This window comes from Acanthochromis polyacanthus, chromosome 4 (assembly GCF_021347895.1).
Source record: "Acanthochromis polyacanthus isolate Apoly-LR-REF ecotype Palm Island chromosome 4, KAUST_Apoly_ChrSc, whole genome shotgun sequence".
NCBI classification, from domain to species: Eukaryota; Metazoa; Chordata; class Actinopteri; family Pomacentridae; genus Acanthochromis; species Acanthochromis polyacanthus.
The window spans coordinates 21,987,045-22,008,492 of record NC_067116.1 but is presented as its reverse complement, the minus strand read 5'-3'; the positions used below and the strand labels follow the sequence as shown (position 1 = coordinate 22,008,492).

The window sequence follows — 21,448 nt, the reverse complement described above, 5'->3', positions numbered from 1 at the left end:
GGAAAATTATTTGGATGGAGCATTTCCTGAAGACCCTCCTAAAGTCATCTCCTGCTTTTATACTCCTGTTATCTAAATATGTTTTTCAAAACGTGCCATGAATGGGCGACATCTTAAACATTTTTCTTCATTCAAAAATTTGGATGACTTTTCTTTGAAAATTTGCAGGAAAATGTACAACTGACAGAAAACACTTAACAATAGTGTCATCAAACAGAAACATTTGTAAAAGAGGATAAAGACTTTAGGAGGGTCTGACCCTCCCTAACCTCAACCCTTTGGAAATGCTCCATGCTAATATGACTCTCATTGTTTAAATGTAAAAATCAATCAGATATTGTAAATGTCATTTCAAGAATTACAATGCTAACAATGAAAAATGATTTGGATGGAGCATTTCCTGAAGACCCTCCTAAAGTCTATCCTGCTTTTACAATCTCCACAGATATAAAGGGCTTGAAGAGGGTCCACCCTACCCTGTCTCTGCTGCTGCACTGAACCTCAAACATTTGCAGATTTTTTGCGCAAGGTTTACAAGTACATTTTACAAAGACATGGCTCATAAATAGGGGAAATGACTGTTTGCATCAAACAGATATTTTACTGAACAACTTCAAAATGTCGAGAGCTGTGCTGGGTCCGAAAACTAAAAACACAACCATCCCTAAATGTGCTACAGGTGTAGCCACACACATGGAGAAAGCAATCAATCCATCATGTTAGATGTTCAGTGGAGCAGCAGAAGAACCCTGACCCTTTTGAAATGTTCCATGCAAACATAACAGTAACAATAGAAAGTGGTCTAGGAATTCTTATTTTTAAATTTAATTTCTCATAACATCTTAAATGGAGATGGAAACAGTAAAATTAATATTAGAAATGAGGATTAAGGAGGGATTTCTCCTTCTGTGCTTCAGTCAGTATAATAAAACTAAACACAGCTTTAAATGGATTTGAATGGAACATTTCTGAAGACCCTCTTCAAGCTCTTTCCATCATTTAAAGACATTTTAAAATAATGATTTAAAATGACTTTTTGTAGGAAATCTAAACATAAAAGTGTTGGAATACCTACAATTATTCATGTTAGAGATTCTGGAGGAAAAGTTTTGTTCAAAATATTCCTCAGTGTCTACAAATGTTTACAGAAACTATTTAAACTGAGCACTGGTTTGTAATTTTCTGTAGATCACTCAGTAACAGTAACAGGAGTAACAGAGGATAAAGACTTTAGGAGGGTCTGACCCTCCCTAACCTCGACCCTTTGGAAATGCTCCATAAAAATATGACTCTCATTGTTTACATGTTAAAAATCAATCAGATATTGTAAACGTCATTTGAAGAAATATGATACTAACAATGAAAAAGTGATTTGGATGGAGCATTTCCTGAAGACCCTCCTAAAGTCTATCCTGCTTTTATACTCCTGTTATCTCAATATGTTTGTTAGTTAAATTGTGAAAGAGACACAGAAAAAATCATTTTTAAACTATCATCATTTCTGAGCAACATCGTAAACATTTGTCGTTTTTTGTTTGTTTTTTGTCTAAAGTATTGATACGTTTTTTTCTTTGAAGATTTTGCAACAAAAATTCCAATCAACTAAAGAAAATACTTATTATGAACAATAATGTCATCAAACAGAAACATTTGTAACAGAGGATAAAGACTTTAGGAGGGTCTGACCCTCCCTAACCTCGACCCTTTGGAAATGCTCCATGCTAATATGACTCTCATTGTTTACATGTTAAAAATAAATCAGATATTGTAAATGTAATTTCAAGAAATGCTATGCTAACAATGAAAAATGATTTGGATGGAGCATTTCCTGAAGACCCTCCTAAAGTCTATCCTGCTTTTACAATCTCCACAGATATAAAGGGCTTGAAGAGGGTCCACCCTACCCTGTCTCTGCTGCTGCACTGAACCTCAAACATTTGCAGATTTTTTTGCACAAGGTTTACAAGTACATTTTACAAAGAAATGGCTCATAAATAGGGGAAATGACTGTTTGCATCAAACAGATATTTTACTGAACAACTTCAAATTGTCTCGAGCTGTGCTGGGTCCGAAAACTAAAAACACAACCATCCCTGAATGTGCTACAGGTGTAGCCACACACATGGAGAAAGCAATCAATCCATCATGTTAGATGTTCAGTGGAGCAGCAGAAGAACCCTGACCCTTTTGAAATGTTCCATGCAAACATAACAGTAACAATAGAAAGTGGTCTATGAATTCTTATTTTTAAATTTAATTTCTCATCACATCTTAAATGGAGATGGAAACAGTAAAATTAATATTAGAAATGAGGATTATGGAAGAATTTCTCCTTCTGTGCTTCAGTCAATATAATAAAACTAAACACAGCTTTAAATGGATTTGAATGGAACATTTCTGAAGACCCTCTTCAAGCTCTTTCCATCATTTAAAGACATTTTGAAATAATGATTTAAAATGACTTTTTGTAGGAAATCTAAACATAAAAGTGTTGGAGTACATACAATTATTCATGTTAGAGATTCTGGAGGAAAAGTTTTGTTCAAAATATTCCTCAGTGTCTACAAATGTTTACAGAAACTATTTAAACTGAGCACTGGTTTGTAGTTTTCTGTAGATCACTCAGTAACAGTAACAGGAATAACAGAGGATAAAGACTTTAGGAGGGTCTGACCCTCCCTAACCTCGACCCTTTGGAAATGCTCCATGCTAATATGACTCTCATTGTTTACATGTTAAAAATAGATTAGTTGTTGAAAATGTAATTTCAAGAATTACAATAATAACAATGAAAAAGTGATTTGGATGGAGCATTTCCTGAAGACCCTCCTAAAGTCATCTCCTGCTTTTATACTCCTGTTATCTAAATATGTTTGTTAGTTAAATTGTGAAAGAGACACAGAAAAAAATCATTTTAAAACTATCATTTCTGAGCAACATCGTAAACATTTGTCGTTTTTTGTTTGTTTTTTGTCTAAAGTATTGATACGTTTTTTTCTTTGAAGATTTTGCAACAAAAATTCCAATCAACAAAAGAAAAGACTTATTATGAACAATAATGTCATCAAACAGAAACATTTGTAAAAGAGGATAAAGACTTTAGGAGGGTCTGACCCTCCCTAACCTCAACCCTTTGGAAATGCTCCATTAAAATATGACTCTCATTGTTTACATTTTCAAAATAGATTAATTGTTGAAAATGTAATTTGTAGAATCACAATGATAACAATGGAAAATTATTTGGATGGAGCATTTCCTGAAGACCCTCCTAAAGTCATCTCCTGCTTTTATACTCCTGTTATCTAAATATGTTTTTCAAAACGTGTCATGAATGGGCGACATCTTAAACATTTTTCTTCATTCAAAAATTTGGATGGCTTTTCTTTGAAAATTTGCAGGAAAATGTACAACTGACAGAAAACACTTAACAATAGTGTCATCAAACAGAAACATTTGTAAAGAGGATAAAGACTTTAGGAGGGTCTGACCCTCCCTAACCTCAACCCTTTGGAAATGCTCCATGCTAATATGACTCTCATTGTTTAAATGTAAAAATCAATCAGATATTGTAAATATCATTTGAAGAAATATGATACTAACAATGAAAAAATATTTGGATGGAGCATTTCCTGAAGACCCTCCTAAAGTCTATCCTGCTTTTATACTCCTGTTACCTAAATATGTTTTTCAAAACGTGCCATGAATGGGCGACATCTTTAACATTTTTCTTCATTCAAAAATTTGGATGACTTTTCTTTGAAAATTTACAGTAAAATGTACAACTGACAGAAAACACTTAACAATAGTGTCATCAAACAGAAACATTTGTAACAGAGGATAAAGACTTTAGGAGGGTCTGACCCTCCCTAACCTCAACCCTTTGGAAATGCTCCATGCTAATATGACTCTCATTGTTTAAATGTAAAAATCAATCAGATATTGTAAATGTCATTTCAAGAATTACAATGCTAACAATGAAAAATGATTTGGATGGAGCATTTCCTGAAGACCCTCCTAAAGTCTATCCTGCTTTTACAATCTCCACAGATATAAAGGGCTTGAAGAGGGTCCACCCTACCCTGTCTCTGCTGCTGCACTGAACCTCAAACATTTGCAGATTTTTTGCGCAAGGTTTACAAGTACATTTTACAAAGACATGGCTCATAAATAGGGGAAATGACTGTTTGCATCAAACAGATATTTTACTGAACAACTTCAAATTGTCTCGAGCTGTGCTGGGTCCAAAAACTAAAAACACAACCATCCCTGAATGTGCTACAGGTGTAGCCACACACATGGAGAAAGCAATCAATCCATCATGTTAGATGTTCAGTGGAGCAGCAGAAGAACCCTGACCCTTTTGAAATGTTCCATGCAAACATAACAGTAACAATAGAAAGTGGTCTATGAATTCTTATTTTTAAATTTAATTTCTCATCACATCTTAAATGGAGATGGAAACAGTAAAATTAATATTAGAAATGAGGATTATGGAGGGATTTCTCCTTCTGTGCTTCAGTCAGTATAATAAAACTAAACACAGCTTTAAATGGATTTGAATGGAACATTTCTGAAGACCCTCTTCAAGCTCTTTCCATCATTTAAAGACATTTTAAAATAATGATTTAAAATGACTTTTTGTAGGAAATCTAAACATAAAAGTGTTGGAGTACCTACAATTATTCATGTTAGAGATTCTGGAGGAAAAGTTTTGTTCAAAATATTCCTCAGTGTCTACAAATGTTTACAGAAACTATTTAAACTGAGCACTGGTTTGTAATTTTCTGTAGATCACTCAGTAACAGTAACAGGAGTAACAGAGGATAAAGACTTTTGGAGGGTCTGACCCTCCCTAACCTCGACCCTTTGGAAATGCTCCATAAAAATATGACTCTCATTGTTTACATGTTAAAAATAGATTAGTTGTTGAAAATGTAATTTCAAGAATTACAATAATAACAATGAAAAAGTGATTTGGATGGAGCATTTCCTGAAGACCCTCCTAAAGTCATCTCCTGCTTTTATACTCCTGTTATCTCAATATGTTTGTTAGTTAAATTGTGAAAGAGACACAGAAAAAATCATTTTAAAACTATCATCATTTCTGAGCAACATCGTAAACATTTGTCGTTTTTTGTTTGTGTTTTGTCTAAAGTATTGATACTTTTTTTTCTTTGAAGATTTTGCAACAAAAATTCCAATCAACTAAAGAAAAGACTTATTATGAACAATAATGTCATCAAACAGAAACATTTGTAAAAGAGGATAAAGACTTTAGGAGGGTCTGACCCTCCCTAACCTCGACCCTTTGGAAATGCTCCATGCTAATATGACTCTCATTGTTTACATGTAAAAAATAAATCAGATATTGTAAATGTAATTTCAAGAAATGCTATGCTAACAATGAAAAATTATTTGGATGGAGCATTTCCTGAAGACCCTCCTAAAGTCTATCCTGCTTTTACAATCTCCACAGATATAAAGGGCTTGAAGAGGGTCCACCCTACCCTGTCTCTGCTGCTGCACTGAACCTCAAACATTTGCAGATTTTTTGCGCAAGGTTTACAAGTACATTTTACAAAGAAATGGCTCATAAATAGGGGAAATGACTGTTTGCATCAAACAGATATTTTACTGAACAACTTCAAATTGTCTAGAGCTGTGCTGGGTCCGAAAACTAAAAACACAACCATCCCTGAATGTGCTACAGGTGTAGCCACACACATGGAGAAAGCAATCAATCCATCATGTTAGATGTTCAGTGGAGCAGCAGAAGAACCCTGACCCTTTTGAAATGTTCCATGCAAACATAACAGTAACAATAGAAAGTGGTCTATGAATTCTTATTTTTAAATTTAATTTCTCATCACATCTTAAATGGAGATGGAAACAGTAAAATTAATATTAGAAATGAGGATTATGGAGGGATTTCTCCTTCTGTGCTTCAGTCAATATAATAAAACTAAACACAGCTTTAAATGGATTTGAATGGAACATTTCTGAAGACCCTCTTCAAGCTCTTTCCATCTGTTTTCAAACTTTCAAACTGTTTATTTTAAAAGCCGGAAAAGAAAGAGCTGCACAGAAAGATTTTGAAATCCTTAACTGATAGAGTCCTAACCTTATCATTCGTGTTTCTATAGAGTAAAAAAAAATTTTTAGTTCTTTTTTGTTTTTTTGAAAGGAGGAAAATGAAGAGCTGCACAGAAAGATTCAGAAATCCTTAACTGATAGAGTCCTAACCTTATCATTAGTGTTTCTATAAAGTTTTTTTTTTGGTCTTTTTTTGTTTTTTAAAGGAAAATAAAGAGCTGTGCAGAAAGATTCAGAAATCCTTAACTGATAGAGTCCTAACCTTATCATTCGTGTTTCTACAGTGTAAAGATTTTTTTTTGTTTTGTTTTTTCAAAGGAGGAAAATAAAGAGCTATCCTTAACATGAAAGATTCTAAACTTATCATTTCAACTTCTACATGCAATTTCTAAAAGAGAGGGGAAGAAAGTTCTCTAAACTAAGAGTTAAAGGTGTGTGGCGATGGAATATGCCACTAAGTGCACTATGCCTGACCAGCTAGACACTGAAAGGAAGGCTACATCTCAGGTCTGAAAGGAGAAGTAGTCCAAAGCATCCGGACCAAGAACAGTACCTCAACAGCCTGGGCGGGTGTAAAATGAGACGGGACGTGCACGATGGGCAGGGTTCCTGTCTCCTCGACCCAAACACCGTAGTGGCTGAACAGACGGATCGGGTCCTGTGGAGAGATGAGCAGAGAGGTCAAAGGAAGAAACAGGTTCAGCTGCTTCACACTGAAAAATGTGTCATTTGTAAGGAGAGAGGTCGTGGTGTCACTTTTATAGCAGAAACATCATGACCCATATTTTCTTGAGGCGATAAAAACCTCCACGGAGCTTGTTGTGAACTGTTGTGCTTTAACCTGTTATTTCCCGCATTTTAAAAACCTTCACAGAAATCAGTTCACTGTGCAGAAACATTTTCAGAAGAATACTGACCACCAGCGGGCTGTCATCCTGCACACCAGGGGGGGTGGCTCAGGTCTGGAGCGCGTCCCTGGCTGGCCTGGAGGTTCCTGTGAGGGACAGTTTGTTGTCAGGGATTTTTTTCCTTCATGAGCACAAGTGTTACTAAGTTGAAAAATAAGCAAAAACCTTTAGGAGCCCACTGAAAATGTATCAAACAATGTGCAATCAAAATCTATTGAAATACAAACGCTACACTATTTTGCGTAATTATTTCTGCTTCAGACTGGTGGTAGATGAAGATAAAACAATACAGAGAACAAATAAAATGACATTATTTTACTATAGGCCAACTTGTAAACTGTTTGTAAATTCATCATTTTACTTGGAGAAGAATATATTTAGGTGACACTTTTCTCGGTCTCTGGCTGCTGTGTTATAGACACAGAAAGACTCAGCAGCTCTTTAAGTATCAAAATAACTCTGCTGTCATTTCACCGATTCCAACAAAACATTACTCCATAGATGCTGCTTTCAAACACACATCATGAATCTGAAATCATTAAGAGGAGGACCTCCATTGTGTGAAACAACAGACGCTGTATTTGTGAGGAGTGTGGTCAGAAAACCTGCATCAATACAGACTGAGTGCTGGAGGGCTTTATAATCTACTCCCACTTAAGGTTGGTTCTTTTAAAAGACACTCTTTCGGTTCCTTCATCCAAACTGGCAAACGGAGGCAGAGTGTGTACAAGATGGAAAGGGTTTGAGCTGAGTTCTTGGGGCAGTTTTGGGGGGAACGCTGGTTCGGATCAGTGAACACAACATCGTAACTGAGGCACCTTGGTCTGAATTTTGTAGCACTTCTTATTTACACATGTGCTCCTGAATATATCTTACGTTTCACACACGTTTGTGATGACTTGCAAACGTCACTGACACCATCGAGTCCTGACTGTAACACACTGTGCTCTTCAAATAGTCCTTTCCTGTATTTTTAAAAATGACTATAGACTAACTTGACAAAATTCACTTGTCTCAAAGTAGACATTTCAGTGTGCTACTGACCTCTCCCGGGGCGGAGGCTTGCTGGGACGTCCTCGCTTGCTGGTACACCTGCACACCAGAGTTGGACATCGGGGGGCTGGAGCTGCTCTCGTCCTGGAAATCAGAGTCAGAGTCAGTGTCCAGATATCCCTCTACATCAGAATCAGAATAATAGTCTGATTCTGATTCTGAGGTGTCTGGTAGGGGGATAAAACTTATCTGAGGGTCTGGAGGGTAATGCAGTGAGCCAGAGGTGGACGGCTGGGGGCTGGTGCTCCTTTGTGGCTGGGCAGCGCGTACCTGTGACAGATAACTTGTGGTCAAACACTGTTGTCTAAAAATGCTGACTGACTGGTGATTTCATTTGGTCATTTGTTGTACTTATTACAGTTACAGTAAGCTATCCTCACAGGAGGCAGCTGTCTGTGAAAACACATTTCAGCAGAGTGTTTAGGACGACTGACCTCCGGCCGGGATGGTTCCTCGCCTCCACGCTGTGAGCCAGAGGTGGTGCAGGGCCGCTTGGCTGGAGGCTCCTGGGGGGCTGCTGGGCTGCTGTCCCGCTTTCGCTGGTTAGAGAGTTGAGAGAGGAAGAAGGGGAGAAATTGGAGGAAATTTGTCATTTCATTTCAAGCACAAAAAGGTTTGTTTGTCAAAAAATGTATACATTAGATGTATTAGATTAAAATGAAAAAGATATTCCACAAATCTGTTACATTACTAAATCCAATCCAAATATAATAGCAATGCATTCCATGTTTTACTATTTAAACCTATTTAATAGTCAGCAAAAACTTGTGCATTTTTCTTGAAATAATGAAGAATTCCATCCATCTATGCATAATCTATAAACCACTCAATCCTCTGTTGGATCTCAGCTGACTCAGGGCGAGGGTTCGCCCTGGACAGGTCACCAGTCCATCTCAGAGCTACAGAGGGAGACAGTTTATCAGAAAAAAATGTGTTAATTTTCAAAACAACAACCTTCAGTACCATTAACACAACCCTGAAACATAACGACATTCAAATTACATCATTAAACAGCACATATCTGGGGAGCAAATGCTCAGATCAAACCATGACAGCAGGTGGTGCTTCACAGAAGGATGACTACCCAGTTCATATACATATACAACTGCTTTTATCTGAGTAAAACGGTGAGAGAGAAGTCTTCTCCTTTGCGGCTGTCCTTAGGCGATGTCTCTGCATTGTTTGATCTGCCCTGTGCCCTAAATTTGAACCAGTCCATTTTTTAACCTGTTTAAAAAGCTTTACATCACCAATTCAAATAATAAAATGCACTTCCTCACTTGTCAGAAAGTGACTGTAGTCCTACATTTTAAGTGAACTGTGATGAATGTTGCAAAATAACTTAAAACTTAAAAAAACAATATTAAAGACTATATTATAAAATTGAGGTCAACAGACAGAAAACAGCTAGTAAAAGCAACAATTCAAAATGTGATTACAATACATTACACAATACCTTAAAAAATTTTGAAAAATAACATTATTGAGAACTATATCTTAAATATTAAAGACTACAGAATAACAAAAAACATAAGAGAAGGGACAATTTTAAATGCTGTTAATGCCACAAAATACATTAAATACTTCAAAAAATAGATTTTTGAGAACTATATCTTAAATAGGAAAGACATCAGAATAATCATTTTATTAAAAAGGTAGTAAAAATGACAGGTTGGATTGTGATTAATGAAACAAAGTACCTTAAAAAGTTTAAAGAATAACAATATTGAGGACTATATCTTAATCATTAAAGACAACAGAATAAAACAACATAGCAAAAGGGATTATTTGAAATGTGATTAATGCTACAAAATACCTTAAACAATTAAAAAAACTTTTTAAGCACTCTATTATCAAGATTAAATTCAACAGAATAATAAAAGAAATTAAACAGCAAAAAGAGACTATTTGAAATGTGATCAATGCTACTACATATCTTAAAAAACATTAAAAATATAACATTATTGAGGACTGTATCTTAATTATTAAAGAAAACTGAATAAAAAAATAATAATTATATAATAATAATTACACATAAATGTGCATTTTGGACTCAGGGAGGCTAATTTTATACTTTAGCTAGCTAACACTAACAAGTTGGCCAACGAGCATCACAGTATATGCTAATGAGCAGATAGCATACAAACAAGTTGAAATCTTAAACAGAACAAAATAAATGAAATACATTTAAATGTTATCAGTGATTAATATTCTTACCTTGTCCATGTCTTGGCAGTATAAAGAAGTCCCGTAGTCCTGTAGATTGTCCTGGTTTTCCTTCTTTCTTGATCAATTAGCTTAATGCTAACCTGCTCTCTCTCTGAGTTCAATCTCAAAATGGCTGATGATGCTCAAGTCACCAAATAAAAACATAGAATCCATAGCAATGTTGTTTACCTTTGAACAAAAATCATTTTACCGTCTCCATAGTAACAATAACAATGTGTAGATGTTTAAGAATAGAATAGAATAGAATAGAATGCTTTACTTGTCTTTATACACATATAATGTAGCCTGTAACAGAGTTATTGACAACTCTTGCGGTGCATACCAGTGGCAGCCCGTGACCAAAATTACCGAGGAAGCCAGTGTGAACAACAAATTAGATTCGGTGTTTTAACTGTTATTTTCATGTAAACAAATCAGCCTACTGTTACAGTAACTTTATTCTACCGACTTCTCATTCATTTCAGTGAAAAAAAAGAGGTTAAGTGCTCCAGGGGTTGTTCAGGGAGCCGGTAGACCGGTTAAATAGGAGACATGGCTAGCAGAAAAGCCGGTTAAGCTTGGCACTTCCCGTTAGCCACTCGTTTCTGGCATAGTTAGCTTCACAAAAAGAGCGAGCTTTTCCATTAGCTCTACACTTAGTTAGATTGAGCTTTGGAGTTGGCCTACCGTCCCTTTTGACTTTTAGTTGAACTTCAAATGGAAGTTTTGTGAAGTCATTTTTTACAAGAAACTCAAGGTCCCTGTCACCATCCATTCTCTGGCTGGCTTGATGGCTTGTTGTGTGTGGGCTTGCTGGCGCTTGGCGGGACAGCTGCATTAGTGTGGGTATTGTTCATCACAGTTTGTGATTGGTTGGAAGCCAGATTTGATCTGGCCTCCCTTATGTTTTTTTAATGATGCATCGACCATTAAGCGATGAGCCTTGCTTCAATCTGATTGGCTAATACGGGCTGTTTTTTCTCTAAGGGAGGCAAGGCGAAGCTGACCTCTGTTGGTCTGAACCATAGACAAAAGAGTAAAAGAGTAGACGCCGCTCGGGGTGCTGCGCAGTGAGAAATACGGCCGCCATCTTGGTCCGGTCAGCCGCTCCACTCAGCGCTGTTTGACAGTGCATTTAATCCATCTTAACTCTGAATAACGTGTTTTTTATTTTTATTTATTTTTTTTGCTGCAAACGTCATACATGTAGCTATGATACAGGACAAATGGCTTGGCGTATTTTAATATTCATAGCGGAAATAATAGATGATGATGATAATAATAATAATAATAGGTAATAGAATATTCTAATATTAAGCTCGACTGTAGACAGGTATTTTGCAAACACTCTAAACACACATACACTAATATATGTTAGAGAAGCAGATAATGGCAGTAAAGTCAATTATTTTAATAATTTGAAGAGACAATATATGATTAAGCTATATATACATATATAAACAAAATACTGACTAATGAACACATTAGTCAGTTTTCTGATATATTGACTATATTGATACTCCATACATGATTTATATATGTAATATGATTTTCTCTGATATATAACTTTTATCTATTATAGCCTATATATATGTGAATGATGTTGATAGTCCATCTATGATTTATATATATTCATTTTCTCTGATATATAACTTCTATCTATTGTTTTATATAGGAATATGTGTTCATTAGTTGGTATTTTGTTTATATATGTATATATAGTGTAATCATATATTGTCTCTTCAAATTATTAAAATAATTGACTTTACTGCCATTATCTGCTTCTCTAACATATATTAGTGTGTGCGTGTGTTTACAGTGTTTGCAAAATACCTGTCTACAGTCGAGTTTAATATCAAAATATTCTATTACCTATTATTATTATTATCTATTATTCCCGCTATGAATATTAAAATACGCCGAACCATTTGTCCTGTATCATAGCTGCATGTATGACGTTTGCAGCAAAAAATAAAAATAAAAAACGAGTGAAAATCAGTTTAATATTCAGAGTTAAGATGGATTAAATGCGCTGTCAAACAGCGCTGAGTGGAGCAGGTGACCGGACCAAGATGGCGGCCCCACGTCTCGTCAGCCCCAATAGGCAGTAGCGGTCGATGCGGCGTCTACTCTTTATTATGTCTATGGTCTGAACAGACAGACAGCGCAGAGGGCATGAGAGACGTAGTGTAATGCACAAAAAGAGCTTGACAAGAGGGGCGCTGTTTTGCTCCTCACAAAGCAGAAATGCCTGATGTAGTGCTTTGACAACAAGGAATGACAAAAATATAAAACATGAAATACATAGTGGTGAAGATTATTTATATTTTTTCTTTCTTGCATATTTTTTGGGGAAGCCAGGCTTCCCTTGGCCTCCGTGAAAAACCGCCACTGGTGTATACTGCACCAATTTAAAACGATAATAAAAAAGTATTGAATAATCTGCAATTAGGAGGCAGACATAGCATCTCAGTATTACTAGTTTTATTGTTTTTTCTTTACTTTCTTTTTTTTTTTTTTGGTAGTGTCTACAGATACAGACGTAGCCGTAGCCTGTGGCCTACGGATACGGCACTTTCCCTTACAATAAATATTAATGAGACGTACATGAATATTAATGAGCCGGCTGATGAACGCGCTTTGTGATTGGCTGGTAATCCGACGCACAAAAAATATTAATGAGCCGGTTTAGTAATCCGAGTGATGAAGGCGCTTCCGTGATTCGAGGTGAATCTGCGTGCCGAGTCTGTCATGTCAGTCATCTGCTGTTCTCTTTTCTATTGTAGCAAGACTGCAAAGGCCCTGGAATTCCTGAGCTGATCAAAACTCAGATAAGCTGTCTCTCTCTTCAGCACTGACCAACACCCATCTCTATAGGAGGATTGAGACATTTGTATTTCTGTAGGTTTTCATTCACAGAAGGATGGAGCTCCTGTGAACATTTAAACCCCTGGAATAACTTCTTCTTTTTAAAAGACAATGACTTTCAATTATATGCTATGGACGTTTGTTTAATGAACTTTCATGCTAAAATCCCTTTTCAGCTTTAGGAGACCCTCAGTCGGAGACGTCTCTGCATTCCACAGATCAGATAACAAGTCGTAAAACTTTATGGCTGAAGGCTGGAGTCACCCTCTCACTCTCTTTGACTGAAACAAAGAGACTGGAACTGAACTTAAACAAAAACACTTGCCAAATTAATATTTCTATATGCATTTGGTTTTTCCAGATTTACCACAGTTACTCACAGTGTTTCATCTATGTCATATTTGAAGATCATATTTGCATGTCTGATAGAAGTCGATTTATTAATTTGTGATGTTAATCATTTCTTCCCCAGGATACTATGATTTTGGAATGAATTCCCTTATTAATCTCTGAATTTCCTCTCCATTTAGGTTGAATGATGACCATTGTATTTACCTGTTACCAAATCTCTGACTTGTTGTTATATTTTCACTGTGATACATATTTTTAATGTCATAAACATAAACATATAGTTATGAATGAAATGATTCGCATCATATGAACATATGTATTAATCTACACATTTCACTTTCACACAACTGAATATGGTGGGATAGACAGATTGTGTTTTGCGCGTTTAATATCATATTTTAATCCATTCTGGACTCCTCTTTCTTCTCTACTTTGTGAGAACAAAGAGATTCCAAATTCCACCAGACTCGCGCCTAAAAGTTCTCTCTCTCCGCCCAGGTCCTCCCCTTAGCTGGACCCACAGATAAAGTCAGCCGTAGCCCACATCATCTCGCTCTTACCGACCCTCTCTCTTACCGACTCTCTTCTCTCTTACCGACCTACTCTCTTACCCCTCTCTTCCTGAGAGGCCAACCAAAGTCTCTCTCATTATTTTCTTACCTAAAGCGCGTTTTTTCTATCTTTGAAATTCCCTCACCATCTAAGTTTGTTAACTATTTATCTCTTAATATTTTTGTAACTTAAGGAGACATTTTGCTCAATTTTAAACCCACGTTATTCGTTTTAATCTGAAGAACCGATTCAGAACCAGCATTTATTTTTCTTAATTTTGACAATTTTTCATCAACACCCATTTTTCTTGGCTAAAGCCTGAGAACCATCATTTTTAAGCACTCAGCTGAGAACTCCGGAGATCTGCTGGATCAGGTCTTTGCATAGAACCGATCAACCCGCGGCAGGACATCTAGGCCACCACAACGACGACGCACCGCTCCGAACCCGCAGGTCCAGACCGTGTGCTGCGAATCTGAAGGCCTTGCAAGTCCCAGCCCCATGACGGTTCACTTCAATAACTCCAGCTGAGTTTGCTCTGATTCCATTCTATGGGTGATGTACTAACAGCTTGGTCAATTAATTAATTTAATCAATTTATTCTCTTACAAATCATTAGAATTCTTAATCCAAATTACCGGTTACCTCGTCAGGTTAGCTCTGGCTAATCCTCACCATATTTCCTTCTCTCTCACACCATACACACTCCCACATTCCACGCACACACGTAGTCCTGCACGCACACACACACACACCATATCTACATTGTATATAGTTCCCTTGTCATTATTTTCATAGAATAGTTAATAAATACCTCATTATAGACCAAATTACAGTCTTGTGTTTCTTTGTGTAGAATGTGGTCAATTTAACCGAGAATTCAAGACTTTTTGATATGAGATTGATCAAAATTTTTATGAATATTAATTTTTTTATTAATATTAATTTTTTCCCTAGAGATCTAGGGTGGTGCCCCAATTATTAATAACGAGAGCAATAAATCATAACGTAGTACTGCTACATATATTGGTTCCCCGTCCGAGGCCGATTAAAAACCTTTTTTGCACAAAGAAACACTATTATTCAATCACCGGGAGCTGAAGCCTCCCTCTGCCATTCATTCACATACACTGGTTCTTTATCTGCTGTGTGAGCATATGTCTTCCTTTAATCAAATTGTGTAAGTAATTTACTGCTTGAAACGCTGTTTTGTTTTTATATCACGCCGGATTGATAGCATTAGTGGACGCACTTGTGTTTTATTAATCTGCTTTGCCGTGAGCGCTGTTGATCCGTGACGTCAGCTGAAGCTGCAGTCAGTCCCTGTGTTGCTAACTAAACTAGCCTGAGCTCTTTGAGTTGTTTCGAAAAGTTTTTATCCATCTGGATACCGTTTATTTGTCGACTAAAACAATTAAAAATAAGGCCTGAAATTCATGAACAGTGCTATGCCTTACCGATGAAACGTCCGGAACGCATAGTTTGTTCAAAAGCCTCCCAGTTAGCGTTCGGAGTAGCTAACCGAACTTGCTAACTCTGCTTCGGCAGCTTGAGGTAATTTAGCATTTGTCTCGTGCCCAACACACATTCATTGCTTGGTTAAATATAACCTTCGTTTGCTGTTTGCTAAGATCCACAGCGACCTAATTTTATTAAATAAGGCACAATTAGCCGCCGAGCTATCTAGCATTAGCAGCTAAAGCTAACTAGCATTAGCCGTTCCGGTCCTCAACCACCAAATTAAGAACAAGCCCAGTGGCACCATCTTGTGGCTGTTTTGAAGTATTACTCTTAAAGCAGAAACTCTGCAATTTCTAATACATGTAAGCCATTGAAACGCATTTTAATCGAAAAGCATGACTTATTTTTGAATGTAAAACTGAACTATTGTAGTTAAGAGCTATTATTAAACATTTCATGCACTTATTCAATTGATTTTAACCCACTATTGAATTTTAATCCACTTTTTGATTTTCAGTTCAGATTCTGAACCTAAGCAATTTTCACAGATACTGACTCATCACTTAAACACAAGTTAAGTGAGTTGTTTTAGCATCAACTAATCAGTTGAGCACATTTTAAGTAAACATTTAATGTGCAAAATCAAGCTTGAAATTTAATGTTTATTTTGAAACTTTTTCATGGTTAAATGGTTTTCCACAACTGAATGCCTTTAACTAACCAATGCTGAATTAGTTCTCCTTTACCTATGGTAATTGAGCTTCTAAACTTGAACACTGAAACAATTAATCTTACAAAAACAAATGTATATAAATCCAGGCTGTTGACCAAATTATTTAAACTCTTCTTTTTGAGAACATCTAACTGCATTTGAATAATCTCACTTGTTGTTATGGTTGTTCCGATTCCAAAAACAGAACTTTTCCAGCCCAACTTGTGCTAAAATTGTTTCGTTGTAAATTTGTTTGTAACATTTGTCCATTTGCTCTCATTAAAAGACATGGCCCCAGACGCGTCTGACCTCAGTGACCCCCTGATGAGCTTAGATGACGCTTTAAGTGGCTTGTCTGAAGAGATGTTACCTGGATATGTAAGAAAAATCCAAAATGTTGGTCCTTCTACCCTTGAAACCAAAATGACAGAGCTCCTGACAGAAGCGATCTCAAAAACACACAAACAAAAAAATTTTTGTCAAAAATCTTAGGGAAAATGGCTGCTGTGATGTCAGCACAACTTCAAAACACTTTTCAACTCTTAGAGAGAACAACAAAAACTCTAAAAGCCCGCAATCAGGAAAATGAACTATTAAAAAGCAGAACCAAACTACTCAAACCCAGATAGAGCAAGAACACCAAGCTAGGGTAGAAGCCCAGACACGTGTTGCTGAATCGGAAGCCCAAATCACTCAACTTCAAAGCAAAAATGCTGAATCAAACCAAGAAATACATCAATTAAAGACAGAAAATGACCGATTGCAAGAAGCAATTTCTAACCAACAAATCCAGCTTCAAACTGTAGAGACAGAGCTGGAACAGTCCAAGAAGGACTATACAGAAACCGAACACCTTCTAAAGAAAGCTGTGTTTGAAAACAATGACTTAAAATCTCAAATCAAAGACAACAGCAGCTATGTGGCAAACCTCGAACGACAGTTGCATGACGCTGAAGTCAGAGCTGCAGAACCACTAGAAATTCAAAAGATCGAACCAAAAGAGCTAGCTGAACTTGAAGCTGAGCTCACAGAACCGGGGAGATACACCTCATCTCCTCCAGCAGCTCAGAGAAACCCATTACCCCAGGGTTCCACAGTCCGTGATTTAGACAGCATAGCTAGACACATAAAGCGTTTTGAACCGAATTTTAATGACTCCAACTATGACATCCTAACCTACGTGTCTGACATTAACTTCTTTTTGAAGAGGCGTCCACTCGCCTCAGCAGATGACAAGATTTGTCTGGTAAAGATGACATCCAGTCGTGATGTCAGCAGCTTTATCGACCGCCAACCACTTAATGTCAGAACTGATTTTGAAAAGCTGTGTCAGGCCCTGAAAGAGGAATACCGCGACCTCATGCCAGACACTGGCCTGATACCTGCCCTTCGGGTCAAACAGGGACGATCAGAGAATCCCCATCAATATTACCACAGGCTACGTCTAGCCTACTTTGGATCCCAAAACAAACCCGGAATGGAGGAAGATTTGCAATTCAAATCTCTCTTTGTCGAACACCTGCATCCTACTACTAGCTACCACCTTGGAGTGTCGGCTTGCCCACGCTCCTTAGACAGCCGACAGCTACGTGAGCTGGCTGCAAAAGGCTTCTTTAAACAGAGACAGAGTCAGTCCAGATCAGCAAAACATAACACTGTTCTGCATCTTGACAGCCCTCCCTCACTGATGGAGCTTGACGGAATTTCAGGCCACAATTCACATGGTCGGATTACTCATCCACCACAAGCTAAACGGCCTGACTCAACACCGAAACAGTCCTCACCTCAGGAACCTAGGCAGGCCCACAAACCTGTCAAACCACCTTGGACTGGCAAACGCCAGGACCACATGAAACCTGTTCCTAACCAAACTCGGCCCCCAGGTCACCCACGAAGGGGACGGTCGAACCGTTGGGACAGACATCACAGTCGTGGTGCACCCCGTGACAACTACTCGCATAGGAATGATGAGAAAAGCAGACCCAGACAGAACCACGTCAGTGGAACAGGTGAGTCTGACATCCCTCACATTTCCCAAAAAGTAAAGGAGCTTAAACAGCTGCTCCAGGAGGTCAGGAAAACACGAGAGAAGTCAGAGCGTGACTCTGTAACGTCTGTGTCTTCCTCCATGGATTCCTTCAGTCCCTCAACCACGGCTGGAGAAGAATTCTACTTGGGATCTCATGACTATGCAGGGCGCTCAGACCTACAACAATGCATGACTGAACACTCCAACCATGAATATGACAACCCTGCCAGCCAACCAGATGACACAGAACATATGTCAAACTGGGAAGCTGATGAACCTGACTTTGACTCAGACCCTGAGACTGACACGCTAGATTCCCAACAGGGGGGTGATGACCGAGAACCCCTCAGTGCGCTCTCAGAAGTCCAACCAGACTCTGATGATGAAATTTTTGAGAACAATGCATTCACTGGTCCGATGACATTCCTGAGCCACCTCACTGAAAAGGGAGGAACAGGCCGACAATTTCTCCTACCGATAAACATTGAAGGTGTCCTGGATCAGGACGCACTTCTGGACACTGGAGCCGACATCACAATAATGTCCCTCCCTCTTTTCCAGGAACTACAACACAGACTGCACAGGACAGGTAGAAAGTCTGATTGTCAGTTCTGTGACTTAAACATCCAGCCATATGCACAGACAACTGTCACGTTGTCCACTAGGACTGAATTAACGCTCACGATAGGACACATGACCCTGATCCATCCAGTGTATGTGTCATCTCTGGACAACACTCCTTTCCTTATGGGGAAGGACCTTCTCAACCGCTTTGAACCCATAATTGACTTTAAATGCTCTGTAATCTATGCACAGGTCCGCCAGCCCCTGCCGATCGCAGCTCCTGACGACACTGTGACACAGTGTTACAGACAAGAGCACACAGACGACACCTTACAGGTTCCACAGGGCCCATATGATGTCTTCCTTTGCACAGTGGCTGAATCCACTCCTGCAACCCACCTCTGTCCACAGTCTGAATATGCCACTGAAACTACAGGTATCAAGTGCACCAGCAGGGCAGCACTGCATAACCTCCAGCTTCCACTAGACCCTGGTCTTCCTTTTTCCATCCAGAACATTCCTGTGGACACTTCTTGGACAGGTGCCTCCACATGTCAGCCCAGCCCAGAATTTTGTGCCCACCCACCCATCCTGACGGCCAGTGAGCTCACTCGCCCTCCCTCTGCTGCCCCACAGGCCACTCACTCTCCTGTGTTGGTCTCCCTGGCAGCTGCCTCTGACCTTATGACCCTGCCTTCGCTTTGCTCTGACACACAGGGCCCGGTTCCAGATCTTGTGAGTGCTAATACATACACTCTGCGCTCTCTGCACTTCTCCTCGGCTTCTCACTTTTGGCTCCTCTCTACTGTCCTCGCCACTTTTCTGGTGTTCATCGGCCTACTTTTTCATGCTTTTGGCCCTCTCACTTCACCTTCGTTCGTGGTGACCCAAAACCACAGGGGGGTGACGTTGACACACGGCCATGAATCACCATGGGCAAATCCCAGCCTGCACACCGTTCACCAGACTTCAGGTCAGATAGGAAAAGCCAATCACAGAAATTTTAAGACCAGACTATTCCTACTCCTGATAGCCATCACAGGAACTCCACATGAAACGACCAAAGTTCCACTCCTTAAAATAATGACAGGTAGACAAAGGATTCTACTACTGCACCTGCTCTTCCAGCCAGAGGAAGCCTGTGTTGATACAGCTCACACAGCTTCCCACTACATGACTGACGTAAGTGACCAAAACCTCACGCAAAATAACCACCAAGTGGGGGACAAAACATGGTCCCATCTCTCTGCCCAACCACTTGAGAACACTAAACCAAGTGGGGGTAAGCTCTTCCCTCACTGGTCTGACCACTACAAGATTAAGGACAAAACCTGTCCTGTAATCTATCAAAACAAAATCGATAGGGACAAAAACCCGTCCACTTTGAATGAATACATAAAAATCGCACCAAAACTTCATAAAGACTGCATGGGAAGCAATAAATCAGTCAGATCTCATACCAGAACTAAATAGATAATTAGGAAAAACTAAACGTTCTAGAGAAAACAACAGGTGTAGAATAGAACAAAAATAAATAACTTAATTTTACAAGCCAATTGTAGAATTAACAGGCAAAGAAATAAATTACTAAGTTTACGAATTCAACTGTAGAATCAGCAGATAAAAGGAAATAAATAACTTTACAATCATAAGCCTAACTTTAACAAACAAACAACCATACAATCAAATTGTCAGGAAATTACCAAATTAAATAATATAATCACAACAAACCAAGATAGTTTACTAATACTAACATAAACAGAGCTGTTTTCTTTCCTTTCAGACTCAGTGAAGAATCACTGGAGGTCCTCTCAACCACAGGTGTCTTGTCTTCAGTCAAGTTCACCCTTTAATATCTTTATTTACACCCTCGTTAAACTCCATAGGCACAAGTGGGGGTTAAACCCATCGTATCAAGTGCACAACTGACCGTAGCCTCTGTTTTGATTCTCGTTAACATAAGATTCGCGTCTCTTATCACTGCTAGTACTGTGAATTCATAACTCTCTGTTTTCCAGGTTGTCTGCTCACCCAGTAGATAAATATACTTCTGTCTGACACGTTTCAAGACACCAGTTTTAGGTAAATCATACATCTACCTTCTCACTTTGAATCATACATTCATTACTACTGACAATTACACCTATCATACGGTTAAATGACAATTTAACCATCATCTAACACTTCTGTAAGGATTTACATTTTCAGAAGTGACATATATAGCTTCAGGTTTGTTTTAATTTACCTTATTTTGTTTTATTTTTATTCTCTAAGCCCATAGGCCTTATCTACTCTTTATTAGAATCTTGATTCTTTTACTTTACCTTACTAGTCAGTAATAAAGCTGTTTCAGAAGCTAACCCACTAACCCTTAGGATTCCTGTTCCTGATACTAATAAACATCAGCCCTGAATCAGAGCAGCATCTGAGTTTGATCCTGACGACCACGGATGACCTTGATGTTGGACCGAAGTTCGTCTGATACAACGAACATCGCTCCAAAGTGGGGGAATATGTAGCAAGACTGCAAAGGCCCTGGAATTCCTGAGCTGATCAAAACTCAGATAAGCTGTCTCTCTCTTCAGCACTGACCAACACCCATCTCTATAGGAGGATTGAGACATTTGTATTTCTGTAGGTTTTCATTCA

The 21,448-nt window shown here is 38.3% G+C and overlaps 1 long non-coding RNA gene across 1 annotated transcript; it reads left to right on the top strand.

The window, feature by feature from the left end:
- Positions 1-292: 292 nt before the first annotated feature.
- On the top strand, positions 293-2,381 carry LOC127533705 (uncharacterized). Its single transcript, XR_007941460.1, has 2 exons — positions 293-529; positions 1,959-2,381. It is a non-coding gene; the product is annotated as an uncharacterized LOC127533705 (long non-coding RNA).
- Positions 2,382-21,448: the final 19,067 nt, after the last annotated feature.